The sequence below is a fragment of the Canis lupus genome, chromosome 3 (assembly GCF_048164855.1).
Source record: "Canis lupus baileyi chromosome 3, mCanLup2.hap1, whole genome shotgun sequence".
NCBI classification, from domain to species: domain Eukaryota; kingdom Metazoa; phylum Chordata; class Mammalia; order Carnivora; family Canidae; genus Canis; species Canis lupus.
Genome location: NC_132840.1, coordinates 54,376,395 through 54,387,727, shown reverse-complemented (window position 1 = coordinate 54,387,727; position 11,333 = coordinate 54,376,395). Strand labels below are relative to the sequence as shown.

Sequence of the window (11,333 nt, the reverse complement as noted above, 5' to 3'; positions counted from 1 at the left end):
TGGGGGTGGAAGCTTTGAATGCAAGAGATTAAGGAATGAACAGGTGTTAAGGAGGAGGAAAAAGTTTTCCTGGTTTTCCTAGGAGTAAATCTCTCCACCAATCACAACACAAGATGCATTCGGAGGAACCGTAGATTTGGATGGTGCAAGAAAGATCAGTAGCAGGGCCAAATAGAGAAGACTAGGAAACAAGTGTGACCAAGGTCATTCCTCAGAGGGCTACTTGAGAAGAAAGGTCAATTAATTGTGCTGATGGTGGGATCATACCTTACCCCTCACAGCTATGTAAGAGCTTATGTAACAGATGAACTTTTAAAAAGCAGCAGGAGGTTCCTCAGCCAGGAACAGAAATTTCTGGGTGAAAGTCATGGACAGGTACATTAGTGAATGGAGCAAATTCACATCCGCATTGCCTAATTAAAGATTTTGGTGAGACCATTAGATTGCAGAACAAGAGGACTTGGAATATTATCTAAACAACTCTGACCTTACAAATTACCTTAGAAATTGAGGTTCTGGGCAAAGTACCTAGTTAATGCTAAAGGTAGAAACAGACACCCCGCCCCCACCCCCACCCCCACCCCCATTCTACTCCCAAACCAAAGAGACCTAGTTTAGAACTTGTTCAAATGCAACATATACCTTTCTTCACTGCTGGCTTTTATGCATGGAAATTTTGCAAAGCACAGTTGATGGGGGATTATCAGAGAGGCATTTTATCCTTTTTTAAAAAAAAGATTTATTTATTTATTTATTCAAGAGAGACACACAGAGAGGCAGAGACACAGGCAGAGGGAGAAGCAGGCTCCTTGCAGGGAGCCCAAAGCGGGACTCGATCCCAGGACCCCAGGATCAGGACCTGAGCCAAAGGTAGATGCTCAACCACTGAGCCACCCAGGTGTCCCTATAGAGAATCATTTAACAGATTCTCCTTAAATCTCAATGAGGAAATGGATTGATTAGTTTTACGAGAGAGAAAACCGAGGTTTGGCAAGGTGAAGGGACTAGTCACACAGCTAGTCAGTGGCAGAGTGGAAACTGGGACAAACATCTTTGTCTCCGAGTCCAGTTTGTCTTTTTCAGTACAAGACTTCTGGCTTTGCTAGATCCTGTAAGACACCAATGCTCTCAAAATTATACATGCTTCTCAGAATTACACACAAACCAGGCATCCTTGTCTGAAACAACATGGAGAGATTGTGTGGATGGTCTGGGAATACTGTGTTTGAGGAAGAAACCCTACCAGCTAGGTCTGTTCAGTGAACTGGAGACTTCCCTCCCTGGCCTCAGAACCTGGATCAATGCCTGCGAGCATTAGGGTCTCCTGTCAATTTCCTGTCATTTTCATCTATTAGTTCTGTTTTGGTTAGTTCAGTTGCTTAAAGACTCATTAAAATGAGGAACAGCATGATCAATTACTTCTAATTACAACTGTTTAGGTATTAAACGATGTATTGTAAAATGTGTATATTCTTCGCTGGACATAGCCAAAATGTGTATTTATATGGTTTAAATCTGCACATATTGTAGTAACTAAGAGTGAACTTTGAGAATTGTAATACTGAGGTTCAAATCCTGACTTCATTATTTAAACTATGTGAGTTTCGGCAAATTATTTAACTTTTCTGAGCCTGTTTCTTCATCTGTAGAATGGGGATGATAACAATACGTAACTCATGGGGTTCTTGTGACAATTGAGTTAATGGATGCATGGCAGGATATGCCATGGAAGTGACTCGATGGTTTGGGAAAGGGAATAATAAGTGGGGCCATGTCACCAGGACAGCTTGAGATTTAGAAACCCAGAGCTTTCTCTAGAGCTTTCTCTTGTCAGTGCCAGAGGGCTCTGGAAGCCGAGACAAGGTCTTCTTTGTTATTATTTAATTTCTTTTGTGTTGCTATTTGGTGAAGCTCGCTGGCTGACCACAGTCTGACCATTGTCCGTCCAGTCCTCCCATACTATCCACTGCATTTAGCCATATTCCTGTTGGCTATTCAGATGGCTCAGAACACTTTCTAGTCAACAGCAGCCCCTCCCCCAAACACAAACTCACACACACAACAATAAAACAAAACAAGCAAGATGGAGCCAGGATACTGAAAAGTAGGTTGAGCAACCATCCTAGCTTGTGTGGGATCAAAGAGGTTCCTGAGACTTTGAGTTTTAAAATCAGTATAGTCCTAGGCAAATCCACATTAAGTTCATCACCCTACTTCAAAGGTGTTTGGGGGTATGATGGCCACGCTGTCAAACCTGGCTGAGACGGGGCTAGATGGAACCATCTTGAGATCTCCCACCAAGCCAGGAAGGTGACAAAATTCATACCTGGAACTGTTAATTTTGAGGCTGTAATGCACAGAATCAGCAACATAGCGAGCATGCACTCCTTCAATCATTTATTCATCATCCATTGGCATCTACTATGCGTTGTAAGTGCTGGGGAACAAAATAGGCAAAGTATCTTCGTGGAAATTCTACTCGAATATGTATGCATTGTTTTCTGGGGACAGACAACAAACAACTGCTTATCTGACGTCAATTAGTGATAAATGCTCCAAAGGAAAGGAACAGTAGGGTAAGGTTATAGTGGCTGTGTGGTGTCTAAACAGATTGGTCGGGAAAGCTTCTCCAAAGGGGTGATATTTGAGCAGATGCCTAGTGAAGCGAAGGAGCAAGCCACGAGAACATCAAAGGGGGACTCTATTCCAGGCAGAGGAAACAGAAGTAAAGGCTCTGGGAGGTGAGTGTGCCTGCACAGGAAGGGAAAAAAGGCCAGTAGGGCAGGGGTGAAGGGAGCCAGGGAAACAGTAGAGGGAATGAAGCGGCAGAGGTGGCCAGGGGCCAGATGGTTTAGAGCCCTGTAAGCGAAGGTAAGGACTTTGGGTTTCAAATGTCAGCTATTATCATGGCAGCTTTATTCTTTGCTGTGTCCCGAGTGTTGGCCCTATTATAAGCAGCTCTGCTTCCTCCTGCAGAGCAGAATTTGGTGTCTGCTCTCCACTCCACAAATGAATGGCTCCTGAAGACACTGTTGTGTAGGCAGGGGGGAGAAAAAGCTGGTTCTCAGGTTGGGGGTTGGACGGGGGTGTTGGGTCACGGCTCTGGAAACGCGGGAAAAGACACCTGTCCTGAGCTTTGACGGACGCACTGCCGGACCACTGGAAAGAAACAATGTTTCAATTCCCGGAGAGGGGAGGGGCCACTTCCGGTGGGCCCTAGAGCATCATGGGAGGAGTCGGGTGGAAGGATGGAGAGGCCGGAAGTGATCCGCCGCCACGGTCAATGCCTGGCGTGAGGCGACAGCGGCGCCCGCACAGTGAGTGTGCGAGTCGGGGGTTCGCCAGGCGGGAGGGGTTTGCGCCCCCGTTCATTTCTTGCTGGAGGTGACAGAGAATAGCCTCCTGAGGCAGTGCGGCGGCGAAGGGATGAGATTGGGACTGGGGAGTGAATTTTGAAGGCGGGGGTGGGGGTGGGGTGCCCGAAGAACATTTCTGGAAAGTTCTTGAGCCACGTGGCATGCGGTTGTAAAGTGAATGTGCTTCTGTGATCTGTCATGCCGAAACTAGTTCGGGTTCCGCCCCCCGGGCGTCCGCGGCGCTGTTGGTGGAATCCTGGGGAAGTGTAGGGTTGTGATGCTCAGAAGGCACCACGCCTCCCAGCCGCGCTCCTCACCCCGTGCCTCCTCATTTGACCCCTTTGGACCCTTTGCCCTTTGAACCTTTGCAACTAGGGCTCCCGTCTCCCGTCTCCCAGAGCGAGAGAGAGAGAGAGAGAGAGAGAGAGCCTTGAACCCTGGTTTCCGAGAAGGGGCTGAGGACACAGGCCGCCCTCCTGTGAAGGTCAGGAGGCCCGCAAGAGAAGAAAAGCGCTTTTCCTGGGTGCTTCCCCCAAAGAGAGCTGTTTCTGTCCCTTCATCACCGGGCGGGCTTTGTTTTTCCTAGTGGGCTCCGAGCAGCATCTTGGCGGAGGCCTGGGAACCAGGGCAGGGGAGGAACCAAGGCTGGTAAATCCATCCTCCAGTCAAGTTCTTCCTCTCTGCCTACGGCTGACTCTTGGGCTTCCCGCTTAGGGAAATGTGACCCCTGAAGGCCGCCGCGAAGGTGGCCGGGGACACTGGTATGTGTCACATGTGCCCGAACCTCTGCCACGGCCCCGGCCCCGGAGGCAGAATTTAGGTTTGCTCCCTGACAGCTGCTGTGTTGGCCCTGGAATGTTAATCCCCTCCCAAGGCTTGGAGGAGGGCAGCCGCTTTTTAGCAGCTGTGCTAATGAGCTCATCCATCAAATGACCCTCTCCTCTTCACCTTTCTACTCAGTTATATGCACCTCTTTGAGGAGATGTGGATGTGAAATCTCCGTAAGGAGCAGGTTACTTTTATTTTATTTATTATTATTATTTTTAAATATTTTATTTATTCGTTCACGAGAGACACGGAGAGAGAGGCAGAGACACAGGCAGTGGGAGAAGCAGGCTCCGGGGGACCCGATCCCAGGACCACGGGATCACGCCCTGAGCCAAAGGCAGACGCTCAACCACTGAGCCACCTAGGCGTCCCTTGTTTCTTTACTTAAAAAATATGAGCCTTTAAAAAAAATTCCAAGATCTAGGGGTGCCTCGTTGGCTCAGTCCATGGAGTGTGGGGCTCCTGATCTCGGGATGGTGAATTCAAACCTCATGTCGGGCGTAGAGATTGCTTAAATAAAGTTTCCACAGCTAGCGTTTATGTTACAGAAAGACTGAAAAATTGAATCACACTTCAAAGGAAAAACTTAAATCACTCCTAAAATTTTAGGAGTTTATCTAAATTTTGGGCTAAATTCTTTTGTACTTTTCACCCCATATTTTTTTTTTACGTATTTTTTTAATTGGAGTTCAATTTGCCAACATATAGCATAACACCCAGTGCTCATCCCGCCAAGTGCCTCAGTGCCTGTCACCCAGTCACCCCAACCCCCTGCCCACCTCCCCTTCCACCACCACTAGTTTATTTCCCAGAGTTAGAAGTCTCTCATGTTCTGTCTCCCTCACTGATATTTCCCACTCATTTTTCTCCTTTCCCCTTTATTCCCTTTCACTATTTTTTATATTCCCCAAATGAATGAGACCATATAATGTTTGTCCTCCGATTGACTTATTTCACTCAGCATAATAACCTCCAGTTCCATCCATGTCGAAGCAAATGGTGGGTATTTGTCATTTCTAATGGCTGAGTAATATTCCATTGTGTACATAAACCACATCTTCTTTATCCATTCATCTTTCGATGGACACCGAGGCTCCTTCCAGTTTGGCTATTGTGGACATTGCTGCTAGAAACATCGGGGTGCAGGTGTCCCGGCGTTTCACTGGTAAATCCCCAGCACTGCAATTGCTGGGTCATAGGGCAGATCTACTTTTAACTCTTTGCAGAGCCTCCACACAGTTTTCCAGAGTGGCTTCACCAGTTCACATTCCCACCAACAGTGCAAGAGGGTTCCCCTTTCTCCACATCCTCTCCAACATTTGTTGTTTCCTGGCTTGTTAATTTTACCCATTCTCACTGATGTGGGTGGTATCTCATTGTGGTTTTGATTTGTATTTCCTTGATGGCCCATGATGCGGAGCATTTTCTCATGTGCTTGTTGGCCATGTGTATGTCTTCTTTGGTGAAATTTCTTTTCATGTCTTTTGCCCATTTCATGATTGGATTGTTTGTTTCTTTGCTGTTGAGTTTCATAAGTTCTTTATAGATCTTGGATACTAGCCCTTTATCTGATATGTCATTTGCAAATATCTCCTCCCATTCTGTAGGTTGTCTTTTAGTTTTGTTGACTGTTTCTTTTTTTTTTAATAAATTTATTTTTTATTGGTGTTCAATTTGTCAACATACAGCATAACACCCAATGCTCCTCCCATCAAGTGCCCACCTCAGTGCCCGCCACCCAGTCACCCCCACCCCACCCCCTCCTCCCCTTCCACCACCACTAGTTCGTTTCCCATAGTTAGGAGTCTTTCATGTTCTGTCTCCCTTTCTGATATTTCCCACTTATTTTTTCTCCTTTCCCCTTTATTCCCTTTCACTATTTTTTATATTCCCCAAATGAATGAGACCATATAATGTTTGTCCTTCTCCAGTTGATTTATTTCACTCAGCATAATACCCTCCAGTTTCTTTTGCTGTGCAAAAGCTTCTTATCTTGATGAAGTCCCAATAGTTCATTTTTGCTTTTGTTTCTCTTGCCTTCATGGATGTATCTTGCAAGAAGTTACTGTGGCCAAGTTCAAAAAGGGTGTTGCCTGTGTTGTCCTTGAGGATTTTGATGGAATCTTGTCTCACATTTAGATCTTTCATCCATTTTGAGTTTATCTTTGTGTATGGTGTAAGAGAATGGTCTAGCTTCATTCTTCTGCCTGTGGCTGTCCAATTTTCCCAGCACCATTTATTGAAGAGACTGTCTTTTTTCCAGTGGATAGTCTTTCCTCCTTTGTCGAATATTAGTTGACCATAAAGTTGAGGGTCCACTTCTGGATTCTCTATTCTGTTCCATTGATCTATTTCACCCCATATTTGTAAACATATACACAATTTTTAAAGATTTTATTTATTCATGGGAGACACAGAGAGATGCAGAGACATAGGCAGAGGGAGAAGCAGGCTCCCTGCGAGGAGTCCGACATGGGACTCGATCCTGGGGTCTCCAGGATCACACCCTGGGCTAAAGGCAGCGCTAAACCACTGGGCCACCGGGGCTGACCCCTACACAATTAAAAAAAATTATTTATTTATTAATGGGAGACACAGAGAGAGGGGCAGAGACACAGGCAGAGGGAGAAGCAGGCTCCATGCAAGGAGCCGGACGGATTCAGTCCCAGGACCCGGGGATCGTACCCTCGGCTGAAGGTGGCACTAACTGCTGAGCCACCTGGGCTGCCCTCTACACAATTTTTAAAAACAAGTTTTTAAACATATACACAGCCAATAGGCATGTTTTTGTGTCTTGCCTTTAAAATTTAAGAGATGATGAAAAGTTTTGTATGTTAACTCTTCTTCCACATCATTTTTTTTTTTAAGGATTTTATATACTTGAGAGAGGTGAGGGGGAGGGTGGGGCAGAGAGATAGAGTCTCAGGCGGACTCCGGGCTGAGCAGGAAGCCTGATGCAGGGCTTGTTCTCATGACTGAGATCATGACCGGAGCCAAAACCACGAGTCCGAGGCTTAACTGACTGAGCCACCCAGGCCTGGCCCCCACATCATGATTTTTTAATAGTTACTTAACACTCCATCCTGTGAATGTACCATAACATACTTAACTGGTTTTCTATTGTTAGGAATTTATGGTGCTCTAATTTTTTGTTCCTTGGAATATTCTAGTAAACCTATGTGCACATATGTTTATGCATATCTTTAATTATGAAATTTATAAAATAGTAAATTTTGTGGTCAAAGGCTACAGATGTTTTAAGGTTTGCAATAATGGAGTCCCTGCTGTTGGAGTCTCCACAGTGATGGAGATTGTGTTTTTGCATAGGAAAGCAAAAAATACTAATGATCATGATCATCAAATGTTGTAAATATGCCATAATCAATGCAGCAACCTACTTGCAAAAAGATGACAAATCTTGCAAAAATTGCAGAATTTAATGAAGTTGGTGGAAGTGGTATTAGAAATCTGCTTGAATTTTGAAAAGCCATTGATCAATATGAATGCAGCAGCATTGAACTTAACTAGTTAACAGTTGAACTGAAAATGGATCTAATAATTGTTTCACAATAATGAGTTCAGAATCAAAGGATTAGGAAGGCCCTTAAAGATACCAGTGAAGCCATCACACATTTTTGCAAAAAAGGACATTCTTTGTGATTGCATTGCAGAATTCAGCATAAGGGATGTTATAGCATGTATTTAGTCTAAAGATTAGCAGAGAGTTGCAATTACAAGCTAAATCTTGTAAAATATAACAAAATAAACTTATTTCAATAAGTTTGGTTTTATTTTTGGGGTAAAATCTCAGACTGTCCTCTCTCCCAAATTTATTATTGTAGTTTTGGACTTAATTTTAATTTAGATTCACTTTGAAATGTGGTTTTCCCAGATGACATGTTTGTCTAGGTAGGAGATCACAAGGATTTATAAAAAAACTGCAAAACTATTAAGTGAGTTCAGTAGGGTTTCATACACAAATCAATTGTATTTGTATATGATGTATGCTAGTAATGAAAATGTGGATACCGACATTAGAAATATAGTACCATTTATAGTAGCTAAAAAACAAAAAGAAAGGAAAAGAAAAACTTAGATGTAAATCTAAAAAAAAAAGTGGGGGATCCCTGGGTGGCGCAGCGGTTTAGCGCCTGCCTTTGGCCCAGGGTGCGATCCTGGAGACCCGGGATCGAATCCCACGTCGGGCTCCCGGTGCATGGAGCCTGCTTCTCCCTCTGCCTGTGTCTCTGCCTCTCTCTCTCTCTCTCTCTCTCTCTCTCTGTGACTATCATAAATAAATAAAAATTAAAAAATAAAAATAAAAAAAAGTGGGATTCTGTATGTCAAAAACTATAAAACCACTGATTAAAGAATTCAGGAAAGATACAGATAGAGAGACATACCACATTCGTGAATTGGAAGAATCAACATAGTAAATATGTCAATTCTAGCAAACCGATAAGCAGATTTAATACAATTCCTATCAGAATTTAAAACTCTAGCTTTTAAGTTTGACATATAGCATTCAGATTATTAATTTTGCCAAAATATGGTGATTGTATTATTTCCCTCAGTGAGAAGTTTTAAACAATTTTATGGAGGTATAGCTGACATAATATAAAAGCACATATTTAAAGTGTATTGGCATATGTGTATGCTGTGATGCCATCATCTGAGTCAAGGTAATGAACATGTCCTATTATCCCTAAGTCCTCTGCTTCTTGTAATTCTTCCTGGTGACCACTGGTCAGGTTTCAGTCACTACAGATTAGTTTTTATATATTAGAATTTTATGTAAAAGGAGTAATAGAGTTTACACTTTTTTGGGGGAGGGTTTGTCTACCTTACTCAGCATAATTAGTTGGAGATTTGTTCACTTTTTTATATGTTAGTAATTTATTTTTAATGCTAAGTAACATTCCATTGTACAGATTTACCATAGTTCGTTTCTCCATTCACTTGTTTATGGACATATGGGTTGTTTCTATTTGGAGGCTATTACACTTGTTTCACCATTCCCTCCCCTCCAGCGGCCACTGTTTTCTGTATTTATGAGTTTATTTTGTTGGTTCATTTATTTTATTTTTTTTTAGATTCCACATATAAGTGAAATCACATGGTATTTGTCCTACTCTGACTAACTTCATGTAGTGTAATAACCTTGAAGGTCCATCCATGTTGCAAATGGGAAGATTGCATTCTTTTTTTATGCCTGAATAATCGTCCATTATATAGTGTGTGTGTGTGTATATATATATACACATATGCACATATGTATGTATACACACATGTATATGTACAGATATGTATATATATATCGCAATTTTTTAATCCATTCATCTACTGGTGGACACTAATTGTTGCTACCGTATTTTGGCTACTGTAAATAATTGTGCAGTGAACATGTCTGGGGGTAGTGTGGTGGTAGTTAGTGCATGTATCTTTTCAACTTAGAGTTTTCATTTTTTTTTTCAGATAAATCTGCAGAAGTGAGTTTGCTGGGTTGTAGGGTAGTCCTATTTAAAAATTTTTGAGGAACCTCCATACTGTTTTCCATGGTGGCTGCACCAGTTTCCATTCCTGCTACCAGTGCATGAGGGCTCCCTTTTTAACACATCCTTGCCAACACCTGTCATTCTGACAGGTATGAAGTGGTGTAATGTTTATTTTAAATCTTTTGGCTCTTTAGAAATTAGGTTATTTATTTATTTATTTATTTATTTTGAGTTTTTAGACCTCTTTAAGTCTTCTGGATACAAGTCCTTTATCAGGGATGTAATTTCCAAATACGTTCATCTGTGGCTTATCTTTTCATCCTTTTTAACAGTGTTTTCAAAGAGCAGAAACTTTACATTTTGATGAAGTCCAATTTATCAGTTTTTTATTTCCTGGCTTGTACTCTTGGAGATGTAGCTAAGAAATCTTTGCTTAAGCCAGAGTCACAAAGATTTACTCTCATGTTTACTCCTAGAAGTTTTTGTGATTGTAGTTTTGATTTTCTCTTTGATCTAAAATTTTCCTTGAGAAATTTTATTTATTTTGAATTTTTTTCATTTTAAACTTTTGTTAGTAATCTTAGACATATTTGAGAATGTGGGTTGTACAATTTATACTGTAAAAGACTGAAGCTGACAGGGTTGGGAGGTAGGGGAGAGTAGATGCTGCAAGAGGGACAGGAGCCCATAAGATAGTCTTATGTAAAGTCACCATTTTTGCTGTACTGACTCCCTCTTTCTGGAGACCAAATTCCTAATGTTTGCATTCTGCCACTTCTTTCTTGCATAATCTTTTGTCCTTCTTTTCTGAAGGTTTTTTTCCCCTTCTCTTCCTCTCTGATTTTCTCATTCATTTGGTCAGAAAATTCTTGTGTGCTACCTTCATAATACACCTAGTATCCTGCACTCTCATAATTTCCCAGGGCTGTTTCTCCAGTATGAACCACTGTCATTTGTTATCTTTTATTTTACTGTAGGCTCCTTCCTAGTCTCCCAGTTTCTACACTTGCCACCTTCAGTCTGTTTCTCAACGTGGCAGCCAGAGTAATTTTTTTTTAAATGTGTGCTATATTATGTCTTCTCTACTTTAAACCCTCCAAGGCTTTCACATCTCTGAGTAAAAACACAACTCTGTGGAGAAACCCTCAGGCTGTACAATATCTGGCCCCTGGTTCCTCTCCTATGTCATAACTCTTTATTTTGCTCATTCTCCAGCCCTTGCCATATGCCCACCTGCCCCTACTCCAGGGCATTTTCTGTTTTTCCCCCTGCCTGGAAGTATTCTGACCTCACATACTCACTTGGCTTACTCACTTGGTTCCTGCAGATCTCCACTCAAAAGTCTTTTTTTTTTTTTTTTTTTTTAAAGATTTTATTTAAGAGGGAGGATAGGAGTGGGGCAGGGGGTGAGGTTCAGAGGGAGAGGGAGAAGTAGACTCCTGATGAACAGGGAGCCTGACCCTACTTATTTATTTCCCACTAAAACTTACCATCTGACATGTTATGTGCCTTATTTGTTGGTTGCCTTTCTACTCTTGTAGAATGTAACTTCTCAGAGGGCAGGAGCTCACTGCTGTATGCACAGAACATAAAACAGTGCCTAGGGGATCCCTGGGTGGCTCAGCGGTTTAGTGCTTGCCATTGGCTCAGGGCA

At 42.5% G+C, this 11,333-nt stretch overlaps 1 long non-coding RNA gene across 1 annotated transcript in view; it reads left to right on the top strand.

The window, feature by feature from the left end:
• Nucleotides 1–3,214: 3,214 nt before the first annotated feature.
• Nucleotides 3,215–11,333, top strand: part of LOC140630626 (uncharacterized) — a 30,698-nt gene continuing 22,579 nt past the window's right edge. Inside the window, exon 1 of the long non-coding RNA XR_012028389.1 lies at nucleotides 3,215–3,317. This is a non-coding gene — a long non-coding RNA (uncharacterized lncRNA). The remainder of the gene's footprint in view (nucleotides 3,318–11,333) is intronic.